Source organism: Ranitomeya variabilis, chromosome 8, assembly GCF_051348905.1.
Source record: "Ranitomeya variabilis isolate aRanVar5 chromosome 8, aRanVar5.hap1, whole genome shotgun sequence".
In the NCBI taxonomy this organism is placed as follows: domain Eukaryota; kingdom Metazoa; phylum Chordata; class Amphibia; order Anura; family Dendrobatidae; genus Ranitomeya; species Ranitomeya variabilis.
In genome coordinates, this window is record NC_135239.1 from 52,051,124 (window position 1) to 52,066,543 (window position 15,420).

The window sequence follows — 15,420 nt, forward strand, 5'->3', positions numbered from 1 at the left end:
GTGGTGATTCCCAGGCGCTGCCACAGAGTGAAGACAAGGGGGTGTATTCTCTGGATCTTCATACAACGCATTTCGAAGTCAGGTTGACTCTTTCAACAAGTATATCTGACGGCGTCAACCCGACTTCAAAACACCTTGTATGAATAAAGATCCTGAGAACATACAACCTTGTCTTCACTCTGTGGCAGCACCCGCAAGTCACCGCTCTTTTTACGATTTGGTTTGAGTACTAGCATTGTGGATGAGATTTTACAAAATGAACATCTGCAGTTGCAATTGTTGGGTGTTTCTGTACCAAAATGTAGACGTTTGGGTGCAGACTTTACCTCTAAATACCTACTGCAGGAATTTTGCAGTGTCTATGTCCCTCATGGACTCGCCACCAACCTATCTGTCAATGATCAGCGTCTTTTTTTTCTGTAGTGATATCACAATTCTACCTGACGGGAGATGGAACTATTTTTGTTGGAAGAGCTCAGATATTTTCAGAAACTAATGTTGGGCAAGGGCACGCTTGATATATTAGTCAGGCTAAGGTTACACTCAATATGGCTGCTGTTACTTTACTCTTTTAGTGCAATTATTGCAATGGATGAAATTATCTTTGTATTAATTCATTACCAGTAGTGATGAGCGAGAACGCTCGGGTAATAACCAAGTGTCTTTGGCGTGCTCTAAAAATATGTTTGCGTCCCCGTACCTGAATGTCTCGTGACTGTTAGAGAGCAGCAACTCATGCAGGGATTACCTAACAAACCAGCAAACCCTGCATATATTGCAGCTGTCAAACAGCTGGCGGGACTCAAATTTAGTTTTTGAGCACATCGAAGACACTTGGCTATCACACCAGCATGCTTGGGTAACGCCTTGTCTGAGTACGTTCGCTCATCACTAATTACCAGCGCCGACAGCAGTGGATAGCCTTCTCCAAATTCTGTAAATGCTTCTGTTTTGCCTTTCTTTATATTGTAACAGTTTTCTGGTGTGTATTTTCTCTCCAGTTTTAGTCCCGAAAGGTATTGTAACATGTAAAGTTGGCGCACAGCATGTATTTTGTATATTCGCTTGAGCACTTTTTAACTCTTATCTTTGTGAGTGTAAATAAAGCAATTTTATGACCTTGTTAATCTCAGTAACTTTTTAAACTGAGCTGTTGTGTGTGTACATGAGGAATAACATTATGTCTGGTTTTTATAAGATTTGTAACCTGCATGTTTTCTGATTTGCAGGTTCTCTAGTTTTCAGTTCACTCTTTGCTAGTGGATAGAGGCTCGTTGCTATGGTGTCTCCTATACACTGCACACAGACAGGTGTAACTCCTCTTTTTTTTAATTTGCCTCTGTGTAATACATGTCCAGAAGTAGCAAGGGAAATGAAGACCTCGTATAGCAGTACTCTGCTGTGTGGCTGTGAATCCAACTCTGTTACTAAGGCATAGCTGTTGCTTGAAGCTGCAGCACAATTCTGTGTGTGCCTCACTGTGCTGAGGTCTTCTTACTTCTCCTCCCCCTTTCCATAGAGCTTTAATAGGCCATGTAACATGACTGCTCAGTGTACTTATGAAGGTGGATAAGATGGCGTAGCACTCTCTCTGAAGACCCCTGTTTTATGTTTAAATTTTATTTTATAGCATGTTTTATCCTCCTGGAGGCTCCAGTTCCTGTTAGGGATGATGGTTAACTGTAAGGCCGGCCCATAGCTGGAAAGAGGTAATGGGGGGGGGGCTAGTGTGTGAGATGCTGGTTTTAGGAGTTGGTGGAGAGTCTAGGGAGAGCTGGAGAGGAACAAAGGACCCCCTCAGTTTTTGTGATCATTGGGGGTGTGTATGTGGAAGTAACAAACCAGCAAGGGAGCAAGTTATTCAGCAAGCAATCTACAGTGGTGGCCGTTTCCTCATCGCAGGCAAGTTAGGGCACCTAAGCTGCAAGAGTTAAAGCAAGTCCAAGTGTTTGCCAGACCTGGAGATCAGCAGTGATAGAATACAGGGTCAGTCGAGCTAGGGCACGTCCATAAGGTGGTAGTTAGTAAGAGGTCCTTTATACCCTCCACAAGAGTGCAGTTAGGTTACAGTAGCACAGCAAAACGCATCAACCCTTGTGTCCCTGTACTTGGAAGCTGGAGGCCCTCAGTGTAACCTACAATGTATATGTAACGTGTCTTACAAGTCATGTGCCACCATCCAGCACCGTTATGCGCAAACATCTATCGTGTAGTGCAGAAGAAGAAGACAAACATTGTTCCTACTACCCTTTTGCATCTATGTTCTAACTTCAGTAAACGAGACTTAATTTTTGCAAAGCAGTCTGTTTTCTTCATTGGGAAGCTAATGGGGTCTGGTGTCGCACAACTTGTGCCAGAACATATCCTGAAGATGTCTACAACAGAGACACAACCACCAGCAGGCATCCTGGAACCTATATGTAAGGTGATTTGGGGTGTGGATAGAGATGTCAGCCAGTTTCCCCAATCTACAACTTAATTGGTGTATTCGGCAGAATAATATTTCCCTCCAGGAAAAATTTTGGGGAGAGAAGACCCATAAGAACAAGATGGCGCTGGAAGATCTGCATCCTAGGATGGAGCCCAGAGACGCACTTAAAGATGGCAACGGCTGGTACGATGACAAGACCACCTATCGTGGGAGTGAATGGCTCCTGGGGGTGTGAAAGTGTGTCCAGCCCACTGGAATGCTGGCCCAGAAGAAGGTATGCCTGGCAGTAAGGACCTGGCCCAACATAGGAGTTTCACAACAGACGAGGATGCTGTAGAAAATGAAGTCCTAACCACCAGGTGAAGAATGAAGAGAGGGTAGGAGGTGTGACCGGAGGCAGGGTCACCAGAAATGACGAGTGACGCACTTGCAACATCAGGAGGACTCTCCCCGGAAAGATGGAGCCGAGGGAAGAAGAAACTGCTGATCATTTGTTTGTAAGCTTTGTATCAGTCAGCATGGTGAAATGGCTTATCATTCATCACACAGTAACCCTGAGAACTGGGAAAGGGAAACTGCCTAGGCCAAAGCGCAGCATGAGTAGACTAGTTAGGTCCAATCAGGGTTAACCAGGTGGGGCGAATCCCCGAGGGAGGTTGATAAATCACCACAATACCCGTTTGAGGAGAAGAGTAGGTCTGTCCCATATGAAAGGGTGGAGGAAAAAGGGGCCATTGCGGCTAGACCACCACCTGGGCAAGTTCAACAGAATATTCAAGTACCAGTTATGGCTCTACCCTCGTGAATTGCGATGGTCTGCCCTAGAAAATGGAGGATCCTGTGCAGGGCAAGTACCTTGACCAGCCGTGGAAGTGGCGGAAGCCACCTTTTCAATTAACTTGGGAAAAGTTTAATGCAGCCTGCAAGAAGCCTTCTGTAAGGCCTTAACTAGGGAAAATGTTTGGCAGAAGAGCCCCTCCATGCAGCCTGGTTCCTGTTGCTTAAAGTGGGCCGGTTCCTGTTGCTTAAAGTGGGCCATGTTCTTTAGACGTCAAGTTCACCAAAAAGGTTGGAGACCAGTCTGGCGTGCCTTTGTGGCCTTGAAGGCCAGAGTGTGCTTTTGCAAAATCAAAGGGACTGTTCCGGAAACCTCTATCATACCATACTAGAAAAACTGCTGAGACATTGATGGTGGAAAACGCTCACATAGACTAAAAATGGAAATCCAAATAGGTCAGGTTGTTTTTTGTTTTTTTTAGGTATGTGAAAAATAATTGAAAAATAATTGATCTGGGAATGTGGCCTTCTATTTACCAATCTGCAGTGATGACGTCCTGTATACACTATGTGACCGCTGCAGTCAATCACCCCCCATGACATTCTCATGCGATATACTGCTGAGTCCATTGTTTGGCTGCAACAGACTTATAGGGGTATATGGCACATGATCAAAGCAGCCAGGTAAACCCCAAAGTGGCCTGAAGGAACAGAGTCTTGTCACTGGAAAGCCACAAGATTTTTTTTTTTTTTTCCCCCTTTTTTTTTTTTCTTTTTTGATACAGTTATGTTATAAAAACCGTTTAAGTATATTATGGATTTTTTAGAATCATTAGCCAATAATTAGGTTAACATGATACAAGTCACTCATCCATATTACTGACCATACACAGGACTTAGGAAAAAACCTGACTTCTAATCGGCAGCACATGTTGTAGTTTCTGTAATCCGGGGAATAGTTCCTTATTAATAAGGGTTACACAGTAAGAATATTGCATATTGTGCAACTGCCCTCCGTTTCCAAGGCAATCTGTGAATGGAGGCTGGTGGATAAATCCACTTACAGATGCTTCATAAAGGACCTTTTCATAAGCTCGGTGCTATGAAACACAAAAGGCTGACATTAACGTTGCAACAAGCTAATCCTACAGGAATATGATTGTGTGCTGGAAAATCAGGGGTAGCCACGGACACGTCTGTTCTGTACCTTATACTGTATTAAAAATAATTCTACTGTATTTCTTTTTAAAGGGAACCATGCGGTAGGATCATCCTGAGCTGCACATATGGGCAGGCAGGTCTTTGAAAGCTTAATCCATCTATATCTCCTATCTCTTTATGCATTCTTGAGAAATTATCATTTTAAATCCTATGCAAATGAGGCATCATTAGGTGCTATGGGTGTGACAGAGCACTCTCCGGACCTCTGCTGCTTCCTTGTTTTCCCGGCAAGCACCAGCCTCATTAACTTGATAAATGGCTCACAGTCTGACTGGTACCTGATGTCACAAGACCTAGAGTGATCACTCAACCAAACATGGATGGTGCTAGATGATGAAACAACCTTGGGAAGCAGAGGCTTGGAAGTGCTGTGTCACTCCCAGAGCACTTAAAGGGGTTTTCGCAAGAACACAAGTTCATTGTATTCACTAGATCTGGGAAAAAAATAAGTTCCACAATTGAATGTGATTAAATAAAATGTTCCTGTGCTGAGATAATCTTATAAATGTGCCCCTGCTGTGTGATGGCTGTGTCTGATCATACCACAGCTTCTGGGCAGGGGAGGAAGCAAAAGAGTATACAGACATTACAGCATGGCATCACAGCTGATTGTTTTTGTGAGGCAAAACATTTCCCTGCCTGTTTTTAAGCTGTTTTTAATGTTTTACCTCACAGAAAGAATAAGCTATGATCCCTTGTTGTCCTGTCTGTATCCTCTCTTTTGCTTCCTCCCCTGGCCAGGAGCTGTGGTATGATCACACCATGTTCCTGCACGGTCAGACACGGCCATTACACAGTACACAGCAGCGGCACATTTATAAGATTATCTCAGCACAGGGAAATTATTTTTAAATTGCGTCCAATTGTGGAACCTATTTTTATTCCAAGATCTATTGAATATAATGAACTTTTGTTCTTGCTGTTCCTTGCACCGCAGCTCTCTGTCTAGACTGCATGAAATTGCGAAGCCCAGTGACTGGCTACAGTCGTACTTCATTTGTGATGCCACTGCAGTGCCTGCTTTAAAAAAAAAATAAGAAAAAAAAAATCATGCCTATAGTCTCACTAGGTGACTAGTCTTTGGAGGCAGACAGAATTTGATTGCTGTAATTGCAATGTCCTCTACTTGTTGCCCACGCGTCCATTCATCAGGGATCAGGCCAAAACTGATCTGCTCCTGAATGTGCGTCCTATTACAATCTCATTAAAACTCTATTAACTATAAAGTATAATTGAACGGTGTAGGAAAATGGCTTTTTTTGTTACAAGTTAATGTTTCTGTAACACTTGATGTCTCGCTTAGTTGCTACAATTAAACATAAGGCAATGCGCGTCTCTTATGGTATTCCATTTTCATGATCAGAGCACTGGGACGGAAGAGCGTGAACAGGAGCCTCAAGTCGAGGTTATGTGGGAGGTTTATCATCATAGAAATTCCAGAGCCTTCTTCAAGGTTATCTTCTAAGTAGATAAAAGTTGGAAGCCATGGGGAGAGATAAGAGATTCCACCTAAAAACTACTGTATAGGGGATGTCCAAAAAAACAAAACAAAAAAAAATCTTAATTTCTTGAAGAGATGTTTTAAGCTCAGAGAATTATTAGTTATTATATTAGTGTCACTACGCTAAATGGATATACTGAAAGAAGGCCAAAAATGATAGAAAATAAAAAAAATAAAATAAAAATTAAATGAGGAAAGGACAACAAGAACCGAAGACAGCAAACAACTGAAAATCAAGGCGGATATGTAAAAGTGAAGGGCAGTTATACATTTGTTAGCTCGTCTTCAGTGTACCTCCTGCAAACCGTATCAAGTGAATTTACAGTCAATCAATAAAACAGAAGCCCAAACATAGGCTGTGTATTGAATGAAGAAAGCGATACTAACCAACCAGGTTGTAAAATATATTCCACAACCTGGGAAGCTGGCATGCAGAGCGATGCCAGCAGCGATGAGCGGGAGGGATCTGGGGCACCGAAACAGGCTGGAAGAGGCAGTGGGGTGACCAGAGACAGAAGGCATGCAAGTGTTCCGCAGATCACAGATGCTTGTAAATTTCTCCATCAAAGAGTTAGGTGTTCCCCAGTCTGGGAATTTTTTGAAGCGAGTTCTGAGACAGAAAAAAAATGGTCATTTGCAACCTGTGCCATGCCAAGATTAGCAGGGGCCAGACCATGAAGAGCCTAACCACCACCAGCATGATCATGCACATTTTATCTAAGCACAAAACCCGGTGGGACGAACGCCTGCGTCTACAATTGGTGCCAACAGATGACACCACTGCCTCTTCCCCTGTGCTAGGCGCTTTCCAATCCCTTGTCCATAGCAAAAACTGGAAAAACAAAAAACAGCACCAAACAGTTGACTAGTCAGAATCTGTCCTTAATATGAAGCATACCACATATTGATGAGCTAGTTGGTGCATGGAAACGGGTTGAAGACCAAGTGTGTTCAACATTAATAAAAAAAGCAACAGCACTCACCATTGCTTCTTAAAAAAGGTTAATGTCGTTTATTCCATGTGGCAGGCCAATCCTTTAAAATGCAGGGGGAGTGGGGAAGTGAAGAAGGACAATTTCATGACATCCTCCCAGCATTCCGTCCGTGATGAGTGGGTAATTTTGACAAGTCAGGAAAAGTTTTTGAAGATGGTTAAGCAATGTCTGGCCAACAAAACCAGTGTACTCCCTAATTCCTCTGTGACCTTCGACTATTGGGCCTCAAAGCTGGAAACCTTGCATGAGCTGTCCCTGTCTGGCTTGGAGGTGTTGTGCTGCCCTGCCGCTAGCGTCTTGCCTGAGCGGGTTTTTAGTGCCACAAGGGGGTCATAACAGACAGGCACTTTTGCCTGTCAACAGAAAATGCTTTTTCAAAACAGCTGACGTGCCGGAAAAGATGTGGGCTCGCCTACAGAGCCCACTTCAAAGGGAGGGAGTCCGACATCGGCGTACATTTACGCCCGATGTCAGAAAGGGGTTACGTTGTGAGAGGATTCAAGCAAATATCTCACACCCTTTCGAGATGGCTCTTCACAGGTACACATTCCTTTCATCCAAACATCTTTGTCAGACACCTGGGCAAATGAGGCTTAATGTGGATAATTATACTCCGTACTCCAAACGAGCATTAGAAGTTGCTCGGTTCGAGCAACGAGCATCTGAGCTCTTTAGTGCTTGCTCATCCCTATTGGTTACCTTTTGAAATGAAGTAGGCTTGATATTTCTGTTTCTTCATTATTGCACTATTATAATGAATCTAGATTGTTGGTGGAGATAAAAAGCCACACCACACAGTTGACCACTATATGCCATGCTTGTGTGCCATATCCAAATACATGCACAGTGTTTTTTCAATCCTCTTGAATCTACAACTCCTTCCACTTCAAGTAATTACAGATGTGATAATTGTTCCTAAGTAGGTATGTACACACAAAGTTGTGTTTGAACCTGTTTTTCAGGAGAAAGATGCTTCAAGACACGCCATCCTGTAGCATCTTTTTTGGCATCTTTTCGGTCATTTTCTGCCACGTTTTTGGCCTCTAGTTTTTTTTAAATATGTGTATTGAATTAACTAATGAGTGACTTCTGAGCCAAAGCCACCTGAACAATGGTCAGATTAAAGGAGGAGAAGACCTACCACACTGCTCTGAAGTTGTACGTCCTCGAGGAAAGGTTCGCAGTCCTGACTCAATGTGGCAATGAAAAAGATGAAGCTTAGAAATTCTTGCTGCAATACCTGAATTTCATTATGATCTGGCAAGTGATCAGTATGGTCTAAGGTTTCAAGCGACACTGCTCTTTATCGAGGGCATCTATAAGAAGAGCCAGTATTGGGTACGTGAATGCTGCAAAAAAACAGGCCGTGAGCCTGAAGAATGGTCGGATCACGTCTTTTAACTGCTCTCCATCTTTGGAAACCTGAAGCGGTTTAAGCTCAGAAAATCAAATAGAATCCCAGCACTCGCATGTATAGAAGTTCAGTTAATGTAGATATGGAATCCAAATTAGATGTTTCATCCCATCCCAGGTTTTTATCAATTATTTTTGAAAGCCTGTGATGGGCTGAAATATCTGTGATTTGGATTTCCATGAACTTCAATGTGAGTGCTGGGATTCTATTTTAACCTACTGCTATATCTCCACTAGTACCAATACTGCAAACGTAGTGCGGTCCCACTTTTTTCTGACTGCACAAATGCACAGCAAGTCATTTTTACATAAAATGTTCATTAATTTTAGTCTATTTCAGGCAGATTATGGAGCATTTTTTTTTTAAATATATGTTGTTTGGGGGTCTTATTGATGTTGTGGGGCTCTTCAGATATGGAGCTTCTAGTGATGAATGAGTGTGCTCGAATAAGGTTTTATCTGAGCATGCTTGTGTGCTAATAGCATTCGAGCAAGCCAAAGATACTTTATGTTCGAGTCGCCATGGTTGCATGTCTCGCGGTTGTTCGACAGCCGCAATGCATGCAGGGATTTCCTGTTTGTTAGGCATGCCCTGCATATGTCGCGAGACATGCAGCCGCGGGGACTCGAAGATAGTATTCGAGCAGGCCAAGATACGTTAAAAGCACACTATTAGCTCTCATCGCTAGAAGCTGCCAATATGAACCAGAGAGCAGAACTGTAAAGAAAAGGTCTAATCTGGTCAGCCATTCATTTAGCCTGGATTCTAAAACTTAGAAAGGGAAAGCTCCCTTGTGATGGGGCGCATCATGTGCCGTGCCCTCTCCTTCCTATTTATTTGCTTATTCACCTGGTTATTTTGTGTAAAGGAAGGACACAACACCTGTTTGTGCACGTCATAGTGAATCCAGGCTGCTACTGCTTGTCCTGATCCGGTGTGATTACTATGATTAGCAGTAAACTGAGAGTCCTAAAAGAAAAACTCCAAATGCAGTCATGATGGCTGATCTGCTGGTGACACGATTGTGTCCATGCAAGAATACAGGTTGAGTATTTATGATGCAAACCCTGACGCGTTTCAGGACAGGTCTGACCCATCAGCCCTATAAAACATTTAGGCTCGGTAGAATACTGTTTTTCTCGCAAGAGATATCTTGAGCCAGTGACCCAAGCAATGGCGCCTAATTGATCTCTGCACACATTCCACTTGGTAGAATGTTTAGTGATGAGCGAACGTGCCTGGGTAAGGTCTTATCAGAACGTGCTCGCGTGATAAACTGATGGTCTTCCACATTCTTGAAAAATATGTTTGAGTCCCTGCGGCTGCATGTCTCGTGGCTGTTCAACAGTCGCAATGCATGCAGGGATTGCATAACAAACAGATAATCCTTGCATGTGTTGCGGCTGTCGAACAGTCATGAGACTTGCAGCCGCAGGCACTCAAACATATTTCTCGAGCATGCTGAAGACACTTTGTTAGCACCGGAGCATGCTCTTGTAAGACCTTTTCCGAGCATTGTTCCCTTGTGACTGACATAGTGTTATATGTAGCCATCTGAACCTCCGTGATTTTCCTCTCCAGTCCATCACCTGTGGGATTGCTCAGAAAGGTGTATGGATTGCTTGGTGGACAGCCAAGTGCAGGCAATAAACATTGTGTAGATTCCAGCACCCAAAAAAGATGAAAAATTAGTACTTTAAAGACTGCAAAAGTAATTCTTTCTAAGGTAAGTCATTTTATATTCTACTTTTCAGGCTGTGTGCACACGTCAGGATTCCTTGCAGAAATTTCCTGAACAAAGCCGGACATTTTCTGCTAGAAATCCACATGCGTTTTTCTTGCGTTTTTTTTTTTTTTTCCGAATTTTTTGCATTTTTTTCCGGAGGTTCCCAATGCAATAATATAGTGGGAAATCTGCAAAATTAATGAACATGCTGCGTTTTTACCACTATCCATTTTTTTTGCGGAAGAAAACTCAACATATGCACAAAAATTGCGGAATGCATTATAAATGATGGGATACGTATGTATGCGTTTTTAAGCGTTTTTATAGCGAAAAATGCGAAAGAAACGCGAAAAATCCTGAACGTGTGCACACAGCCAAAGCCAGAAATTATCTGTGATTGCTGTCCTATTGTAGTAGATAGACGTTGTACATTACCTGCCGATCGCGTATATGACATGATGTCCACCTCCCGATATCGAAATGATCAGAGCTGGGAAACCCTGTTAAGGTTTATAGTAATAACTAGATGGTGGCCCGATTCTAACGCATCGGGTATTCTAGAATATGTATGTAGTTTATTTATGAAGATTTCAGAATAATGCAATGAATACACAGGATTCGGCTGGCCGGGCGCTACCAATTAGCGAAGCTTGGTTCGAATCCCGCTCCAATTCACGGCCGGACTGCGCCTGTCGCTGATTGTTTGCGGCCGGCAGTGAACAATCAGTGAAGCCAGGGCCAGCTGCAGGTTTTATATAGATGATGCAGAGGTGTCCAACCTTTTTGTATGTTGTGAGCCACTTTCAACTTCTAGTGATTCTCAGGAGCCTCAATAAACTCAGAAATTTGGTATATGCAAAATCATGATTTATTTTTTTTAAACATAAGTTGGCTGGAAGATAACCAATATATAAAACTCTCCAAGTTGCTGTTTTTGGTACCTTGTCTGTCAGGGGAAGTTGAAAAAGGCCCCTGTGATGACACAGCATTTCATCGTAGTTAACCAGACGTCTATTTTTAGTAAGCCAAGAGTCATTAACTGTTGTCTATATGTTGGAGACAACATGGACAATACATCTTGGAGCCATCCCAAATGGGGTTGAACTGTCCTACACAAGAACTTTCTTCCCAAGTACGAGGATGCCATCTGCAGGAAGGTGATGATTACTGCAGCCAATGACAATGTTCACATTGCCAGAAGATGATTGGACATTTGCCACAGAAGATACCAGAAGCAAGGGTGGAGTCATGGCTTGTATGTGGGTGTGGATGTGTATTGGTTTAATATATATGTAAGGATCAGTTATGCATCTTCTCCTTCCCCCACATCCCAGTTTCCTCTACCCTCTCCTACTACCCCTTCCCTTTAATTTACCCTTGTCCTTTAGTTAGACTTCCCTTATGTATGTCATTGTAAATACCTTGTTTGTAATAAACCCCCTTTTAAAGATCCAGTAGTTCTTGTTAATTAGTATTAACTGGCACCCCAAAGCTCAGCAGATTCTACACTATATATTGACTCTTGAAATTGTGTTTCTTGTTGATCAAGAGTCTGAAATGTTTACTCATCTTGTAGGTTAAATTGATATTGGTAAATGGATAAATAGCTATTATGTTTGCCTCTTATATCAGCTTCTACATCGTATTGTCTGTCTTTTCCACACGGTGATACAGGGTCATTGAACAATGATGTTTGCTGATATGTTGATTACATATTGTTCAGGCCAGCTAGTTTGTTTACCTGCATATTGATCTCGTCACCATTCTTCCCCTTTTACCTGTGAAAGCTGACTTGAAAGACAGTTAACTATAAAAAGCGCCTCTGTAACGAGTTACATCTAGATATCCAGAGACTCTTTACAAGACAGCAGCCAAGACATCATGTCTCCATCACAAGATACACAGATTTGACATTCTACAGGAAGTCCGCTTTGGGGACCATGGCCCCGGCTAAAAGAATGCAGATCTGATCCATTGACCATCACTGAACCCATGGATACATTTGGGGTAGTCAGGATGTGGACCCACTGGTTACCTGATCCCAATGGATATGTTTGGAGAAGCCAGGAATGGGACCCACCTGGCTCCATGGAGATTTTCGGAGAAGCCACGTTGTGACCCTCCGGTCAGCTGGCCTTGTACCTCAATGGACTCTCAGCTTCCTAAGCTTGTTGTTGCCTCTTCTGTGTGTGCGCCACAGGCCCTGGAAGTTCTGAAGTCACAGCTGCTCTTATCCCAATGAGTCAGCGGAAGGGTGAGACTCTAATGTGCAGCATTTTAGGTATTTTGCTGGGACTGTTCTATGTGTTATTTGTCTGTTTTTGTGGTTCAATAAAGTATTGCCACACTGTTTTACCCTCACCCTGTGTTGTCTGGGTAATATTGCACCCACGGTAGAAGGAGAGCGGGGGTTTGGTGCGATGAGCCCTGTTCCATGTGGTTTCGGCTAGTGGACTAGTGCACTCGCTAACCCCCGTGTCCCCACAGCCGCCCATACACATTAGATGATACTTGTAGATATTGGTGGACACAACCAACATTATCTAATGTGTATAGAGGTCTTATTGGTGTAGCATAAAAATAATTGTGAAGGTAGGCTTATCGAGTTTGAAAACCTTGCAAATAAAATTACCTCAGTTCTGCTTTAACTTCTGATTATTTTTTAAATCTGAGTCTAAAGTACAACTAAACTACCTAATATCAGATTTTTATTTTTTTTTCCCCTGCAGGCACTCCTAGACTACTTCTGCTTTTTTTGTATTCCTCCAGATATCGCTCCATAGGTCTCATTGATCTGGTCATAATGAATTGTAGCTAGCGATGATCTCCAAACACATAAATCTATATTTCCTATATTAACACAACCCTGATGAAGAGCCGCTCGGCATATTTGCAATACTGAACAAGTATGGTGGTCAAAATGTCTTAGCTAAGAGGCGTGAGGTCAGGACTCCTCTAGATTTGGGATTCCAATCAACACAGTGCACATCTAGTGTACATGTGAACTGGAAATGTATAAGACTGGCAGTACAAGTAAATCACCACCAGGGGGTGACATTGCACCATTATTTTTTCTGTTTTTAGCTCTGCCTTGTACTTAGTGTTCTGTATTATAAAATTCTTGAATTGTAGTCATGCAGCTAATATACTAAAGTGTCAGGGTAACTAGTAGTCAGTCGATGTTCATGGTTTACAGGGGGGTATAATATTCCTGCAGTTTGAGAGTGTTGCATTACCTATCCTATGCAATATAATTGTTTTTCCTGCCATAATCATCTTGTAAACCGTTAATCAGAATTAATTATGGTAATACACTTGCCAAGACTTGCTGCTTGTTCCCACGTGTTCTTTGATATTCGCTAGTAAACGAGCAGACGTGACAAATCCCTTCCACCGAGCGGCCCAACATGTGTCATATCTACATAGCATCCGTCTGGAAGGGCCCGCTTGGTCTCCGTTTCATCATCAACCCGATTAGTGATATGTAATTTAGAATGACTGAGCCGTAAGTGCCCTGAGAGCCGATGCACAGGATCATTAAAATGCACAATTTTATTAGAGGAAATTAGCCAATATGAGATGTCTGGTCTTTGTGTTCTTAGTTTTCTCCCGCCACTATGTTTGTTTTTATTTGTCAGCATTGACTGTAGATAAAAATATTCTAAATGCCCATGAACGGTTAAATAGGTCAATGTAAACTAACTCACCCATGCTGCTTCCAGCTACAGAGCCGGCGGGCGCTGCGTACAATGCCTACCATCCCGCTGACCAGTGGGTGGAGCACAGCATTACTTCCTATTACTCTGAACCAATCAAAAGCCTTGCGGGTGCTCTTAGGACTGCTGATTGGTTGAGTGCTATGCTTTTAAAAAAACCTAATAATGCAATGCCTGCCCATGAGGAAAGAGGCATAGCGAATCAGAAAAACTATACTACATTTCTAGTTGGAGGGATTTGTTAATATTATTTTTACACCTTCCATGTATTGGGATAGGATCTTTGAGATGGCAATACTCCTTTAAGGCAAAATGACTTTAAGGGGACCCTCTGCATATAGGAAGATACAACAGGGGCCGACTTGGGTCTCATTCAGATGTCTGGATCTCTCGCGTCCAAGAAAAACTGACCGATTAGTGTGGGCCAAGCGTCATCTGTTTTTCTTGTACATGGAGAAAAAGAGTTTCTCACTTTTCTCCTATTTGACAGTCCGTGACAATCAGATCACACACAGATATCATCTGAGTGCTCTCTGATATTTTTTTTATTTTTTATCACGGACCCATAGACTTGCATCACCGATTTTGATGAAGCCTGACATGTCTCCGCAATTTTCCATGGACCTCTCGGTCCTTGTAAAATCGCAGACATGTGAATGGCGCCATAGATTATCATCATCACCAGTGCGAGTGCTGTCTGTGAAAATCAGACGTCTGAATGAGCCCTAATGCTGGAAGAGCTGTGTACCATCATCTATCCATCTTTCCCAGATAGGATCTGGTGTAGCTCTAATTAACCCCTTACTCTTCCCCAGTTTATTTGAGGCCAGGTTGGTGCATGAAAAGGTAATTTAAAAGATGTAGGGTCCATCCATGGAGGTCACCTTGTTGCTGCTGGTCTGCTTATATAGTTTAAAAAAATATATATATTTTGCGAAGTACCTTTTTATTGTGTGTATATCAATAGTTGCGTTCATGTATCTGTTAATTGTAGCGTGTTGCTGCCCAATCTTACGTATAGATGTCTGCATATTGGCCACATTGTATGTGTACTGCCTAATGCTGTAGGGGTGCTGGCCTGTGTGTGTTCCATATATATATATATTAACCTTGAATGTCTACCATGGCTGTTGTATGTCCCAAGTGATGATTCTGCTGAAAGCAAAAGTCTACAACATGCACATTGTAACTAGTGGTGAGCGAACGTGCTCAGATAAGATGTTAGCAGGAGGGATTGCCTAACAAACAGGGGATCCCCCATGTGTGTCTAACAGCCGCGAGACATGCAGCCATGAGGACTAGAACATATTTTTCGAGAAGGCCGAAGACTCTCGGTTAGCACCGGAGCATGCTAACGCCTTATCCGAGCACGTTCGCTCATCACTAATTATAATACCTTGTGAGCCAGTCATTTTTATGAACTCTATTTCCAAATGTTTTCAGAAGGCATAAAAATATTAAGTTGGTCTCTCCACTAATGGTATGTATCCGCTACTTAAAGGGGTCGTCGTCTTTTTGTTTTGTATTTTTTGTATATAAATCCTAATTAATTGGCCATATGATTACTCACCTGGTAAAAATCACTGCCACTCCAGTACTGCCATGGTTTGACTACTTTATACAACATACTGTGTATCCG

General features: G+C 42.6%; 1 protein-coding gene across 1 annotated transcript in view; it reads left to right on the plus strand.

Annotated features, from left to right (window-relative positions):
- SNX7 (sorting nexin 7) overlaps window positions 1–15,420 on the plus strand; it is a 90,506-nt gene that overhangs the window by 13,149 nt on the left and 61,937 nt on the right. The gene's annotated exons all lie outside the window — the stretch shown is intronic.